We start from the raw sequence: 6,000 nt of genomic DNA on the forward strand, positions 1-6,000 counted from the left end.
GAGTTAACAAAGAGCGAGAACCTGTTCTCCTATTTTTCAAACATTTCTGGGGAGAGATGAATTTTCATATTCCAAATTTATATGACAGTGAATCAGGATGATCTCTCTCTCTCTCCCACCCCACCTTTCTCTGGGTGTTAATCATTCATTGAAAAGCTTTTTAAAGACACAGTTCAATATTTTTTTACTGACTCACTGTTAATAAAATTGCAGGTAGTAATTGCAGTCCTTGATTCCTTATGTTAGCACTACTTTATTTCTAAATCATTTAAAAGTGATATGAACAACTTTCTGAAAGTGTGAAAATGCAGTATTCCTTGTACCTTAAGGTACTGTCACTGCCAACCATCAATAGGACTTGCTTAGTCATTAGTCCTGTACTCCTGCCAAATGGATGTTGAGCCATCTACTTTCGCACCTCAACATCTGCCTAAGTTTAAGCAGGGGTAGTACACAGAATTATAAAGAAAGCAGGAATATTTGGCCCAGAATCCAAAGCTAAAATGTGTCCTTTACTGTCCTGGCTTTCCCACGTGTTGAATTGTACATCTGAGAGAAACTGTGTAGAAACAGCCAAGTTTGATGATAGGGGAGTCCTCACATATAGCAAGTCTAAAATTTCATTAAGTGTTGTTTGGGATGCTATTAATGTTATTACTGTAATACAAACATCAAAGGAAATCAGATCACACACTCAGGGAAATCATTCCCTGCTGGAAATCCTGTTAGCTGACTTCAATTATGCTGTGCTTTTCCTCATTCAGAAGGCTGTGTCAGCCTCATTATCTGATCTCTAAATCGCCTGCTTAATGAAAGCGCACACATTTGAAACTCATCAAATTAAATAAAACAAAATTTGAATCTTGTGCTTGTTTGGGTTCAGATCACAGCAATATCAAAATTATTCTGATTGCTATAAGGGTATCTATGGACAGTAGTTAAGGAGACAAGTAGGACTGAATCAAAATTAGAAAGAGAGCCTTTCAGAAGGGAAGGAAGGCTTATAGGAAACCAAAGTAGATGTTTCTTTCAAGATTAGCATCAATTTTGTAAAGTATAATTCAAGATCTGTTAACTTCCCTCTATTATATTCCCCGAAAGGAAAACACAAGCATACAATATATGTATCCTTCTTTTGTTTTCACTTTTATTATGAAAAATGTTAAACATATAGAAAAGAAGAGGGACTAGCATAATAAATACATACATATCACCTTTAAAAAATAATTGTTGGTCAAGTGTAGTGACTCATACCTATAATCCCAGCACTTTGGGAGGCCAAGGTGGGAGGATTGCTTGAGCCCAGGAATTTAAGACCAAACTGAGCACCATGGCAAGACTGTGTCTCTACAAAAAATTTAAAAATTATCTAGGTGTGGTGGCACATACCTGAGCTACTTGTGAGGCTGAAGTGGGAGGATCACTTGAGCCTGGGAGGTTGAGGCTGCAGCGAACCATGTTTGCCCCACTGTACTGCAATCTGGGCAACAGAGTGAGACCCTGTCTCATAAAAAATTATTATTGTGGCATATTTGTTTCATAAATCTAAAGTATTTTAAAACATTATGGAAACCATGATATTTCACCCCCAAATATTTCAAAATGCATCCCTGAAAAACCAGGGTATTTTACTATAACCCACAATTTTATTATCATACCTTATGAAAGTAACAATTATTCCTTATTAGCATTTAATTTTTAGATAATATTTAACGTTCCTCTACTGTCCTAAAGAAGCCCTTTAGAGTTGGTTTATCTGAACCAGGAAATGCACTTCTTCTTAAATATCACAAGTCTGACTTTAAGTTAAATGTATTCATGGGTGTATTAATCCGTTTTCACACTGCTATAAAGAGCTACCTAAGACTGGGTAATTTACGAAGAAAAGAGGTTTAATTGACTTACAGTTCTGCAGGCTGTAAGGGAAGCATGGCTGGGAGGTCTCAGGAAACTTACAATCATGACAGAAGGTGAAGGGGAAGCAAGCGTGTCTTACCATGGCAGAGCAGGAGAGAGGGAGAGAGCAAAGGGGGAAGTGTCACACACTTTTAAACCATCAGACCTGATGAGAACTCACTCACTATCACGAGTATTGCAAGGGGAAAATCTGCCCCCACGATCCAATCACCTCCCACCAGGTCCCTCCTCTAATATTAGGGATTACAATTCAACAGGAGATTTAGGTGGAGACACAGAGCCAAACCATATCAATGGATATCTTTGTAAATTTTAACAATGCATATACGACTTTCAATTGTACATAAAATGTGGCCAAAGAAATAAATTCACCTCCTTATTTTTCAGGCATTGAGTTGCCTGTATCCAACATTTCCTAGCATTTAATTCAAAATGTTTTTGCTCTCTTTGTTTTAATTTCTACAAAACTATTGTAAGAAGCCAAAGGGGTGGAAATGTTTTCCACTGCTAAACAAGTAGAAAAGCCTTCTCACTATCTCAAAAGTTATGACACATGTGTAGAAACAAATGTCAAGGGTAAAATGCCTTGAATATTCTGTATCACTCCGATACATTTTAGTCCAAAACATTGATTATGAAAATAACTTGATTCACTCAATATGTCTTGTGTAGGTCCTAGTAATTTCATTGGCAGCTATAGAAAGGAGCTATTGAGAACATTCAGACAGCCTCTCTGAGAACTTCTCGAAGAGGCCCAGTTGCTAGCTGGTGCCTCGGATCTGTGGGACACACTGTGTCTGCACCTTGCCGACCAGGATTGGTCGGGGAGAAACTGAATGTGTCACCCAACAGGCTCTTCTTAGTGGCCTCACAACATGAGAATGTGGATAGCTTATTTTGGAGAGGAATCCAGAACACATTTTGCTCTCCACTTCACTGCAGCATGCCAGTCACTGGTATGTAACACTGGATCAAGGCAAGCCTGGGAACATGCTATGCAAGGAAAGTTTTTCATCCCCAGTAACTAATTCTTCATCACTGACCCACCAATTGTGTCAATAGTTTTGGATCCTCCAACGACGTATGTAACCAAAGTTTGCAAATCACACTAACATGACTACCCAAATTGTGGATTTAGCTAGTGAGATCTGTTATCTACTTATGATAATGTACTAACAGTACTGGTTATAATTCAGAAAATGAAGAATTTCCTGTTAATTTGTGCAAAATAAGTATTTCCCCAAGAAAACTCATTTAAGTTTTAAAGTGCTCTTAAATAAGGAAAGCCTGCTGTGTTATTGTCCTGTGAGATGGCAGAGCAATCATTTCCAAGCATGAGTTCCTGATATCTTCTTAAGTTCCCCCACTCCACCTCCACCAAAATGAGAAAAATAAGAGCAATATTGTGAGTTGCTTTTCTGTGTTGTGTTGTTTTGTTTTGTTTTGTTTTGAGACAGCTCACTCTGTCGCCCAGGCTGGAGTGCAGTGGTGCGATACTGCCTCACTACAACCTCTATCTCCAGGGTTTAAGCAATTCTCATGCCTCAGTCTCTCTAGTAGCTGGGACTATAGGTGCAAGCCACTTCACCCAGCTAATATTTTGTATTTTAACAGAGATGAGGTTTCATCATGTTGCCCACACTGGTCTTGAACTCCTGAGCTCAGGTAATCTGCCCACCTCGGCCTCCCAAGGTGCTAGGATTACAGGCATGAGTTACCGTGCCCAGCTTATGAGTTTAAGTTAAATTTATTAAATTTAAGTAACTAATCTCTGGTCTGAGACTATCTTTTTATTTTTTTGTGTGTCTTTTTTAATGTTAACATTTTTCTTCTTTTATGAGATGATGATGATAGTTGCTAATAGCATGTTAGTGGTCTTGATGAAATTTAAAGTTCATAACCCTATATAATTTTCATATTTAAAAAGTATATGTTTGTTTTTTGGTTATTTATTGCTATATGACAAACAACCCCAGATAGTAGAGTCCTTGAACAATATTCATTTATTTGTTCATGATTTTGCAATTTGGGATAGGACCTGATGGTGTCTCTGCTCCATATGGCAGCCAAGTGGCTCACCTGGGGCTGAAACACCCACTCCTAAGACTCCAGTGATTAGTGCTGGCTGTCAACTGGGATCACAGTGGGCTGTGAGACTGCCACTCTTACAGACAGATTGGTTAATGTGAACGTGTGATAGATTTCAAGCCAAGGAGATATAAGGGAAAACAGTGAAGTGAGGAAAAATCTTTTAGGAAGTGTATTCACTCTAAAAGTGATACACAGGAAAACCATCTTTTTGTTGATATTATTCTGCTGGATGTTGCCACATCTGCAGAGGATGCCTGCAACTAGGACAGCCATCATAAAACCATGATGGAAATAGACCAAAACTAAAGCTGAGGTTGGCAGCACGTAAAGACAGAAGGAACCTGAGTCTCTTACATTATGAGCTGCTTGAATTAACCGTGCTTGAAGCCACCCTACTTACGAAACAACTATGTGAAATAAATGTTCTTCACTCTTTCAATCTGAAGAGTCATGGTTATGTTTTCTTTTCTTTTACTTACAGCCAAAAACATCACCTTAACTAATTCATGTGTTGTTGCTTAAGTAAACATTTGCATAAAGAACAATTAAGAAACTAAAAGAAACAAACAAGTGTCTAGAATGAGGATAACTTTACAATACTGAGTAACAGGAGCAAACTAACGCATGAGAGACTCATTCCAAAGAAGGTATTATTTTTTGAAAAAGATAGTCCCTGTCAACCACACCAAATAGTGTTGGATCATACTCCTTTCAATTTCTTTCAATCTTTCTGTATGGTCTAGAAAATATTCTCGGTCTAATGCTAGACTGTCTTTAACCTCTAATATTTTCTAGCCTAAATTTTTAGCAAAAAGAGAACAGGCCTCAAGCTCAAATCCCCAGGTAGAAATGGTATTTAGCTAGAAATTAGTAATATTGTTTTGCTTTAGTTGAACTTACTTACTTTTATGGTTAATCTATTAATGGCAAATTATATTGTTTTTCTGTTTATCGTAATAATATAAAGCATCTATCTTTAAAGTAAGAAGTATTTAATTTAAAGATAAGTGTTGGCTGGGTGCATTGGCTCATACCTATAATCCCAGAACTTTGGGAGGCTAAGGTGGGTATGTCACCTGAGGTCAGGAGTTCAAGAACACCGTGACTAGGAGAGTGAAACCCCATCTCTACTGAAAATACAAAATTAATTAGCCAGGCGTGGTGGTCCATGCCTGTAATCCCAGCTACTTGGGAAGCTGAGGCAGGAGAATCGCTTGAACCCAGGAGTTGGAGGTTGCATTGAGCCAAGATCGTGCCATTGCACTCCAACCTGGGCAAAAAGAGTGAAACACCATCTCAAAAAACTAAAAATAAAAAAAAGTTAAGTAAATATTAGTGTAGCTGGGGCAAAGATATGACAAAAATTATGAAGTGGTCCTGGGATGCCTGAAGTTTGGAGACTACTAGCCTGGGGTATTTGATAAACTACTGGAGTAGAGAGGGTGCAAAAGTACTATATACAGCATGGCCATCTGGCTGGAACGTTACTTTCTAATGAGACTATTTATGAGGATCTCTTTTATATTTTATCTCAGATGAATTTTCCCAGATGAGTTAGCTCTGAATATGGCATTCCCATCATCTACACTGCACTTTCATTGCTGCATCCTTATCTTGGCCTTAATGGATCAATATCTCGGGTTTTGATGCCTCCATGAAAGAATTAAAGTGTCTTGTTCTTACTTGAATCTTCTTTTTATTATTATTGCCACCTTCCCTTGCCTGTACTCCCATTCTCCACTCAATTCAAGCATTTATTAATTTCAGATCTTCATTAATTCCGATTCCTTTGAAGGAAATGTGTCTCTCTACTCCAACTCTGCTCATCAAAATCCTGTCCATCTTTCAAGGACCAGCTCAAAAGCCACTCTTTGTGTGGAGCCTTCTCAGATCTCACTGCAGTAGGAATGAGTCTCTTCTCCTATAGCTCCCTTTCAAAGCTCTGATGAAAACATGTTTCACAACCTGCCTGTGAACTGAGTAGATAAGGAG

This window comes from Gorilla gorilla, chromosome 3 (genome assembly GCF_029281585.2).
Source record: "Gorilla gorilla gorilla isolate KB3781 chromosome 3, NHGRI_mGorGor1-v2.1_pri, whole genome shotgun sequence".
NCBI classification, from domain to species: Eukaryota; Metazoa; Chordata; class Mammalia; order Primates; family Hominidae; genus Gorilla; species Gorilla gorilla.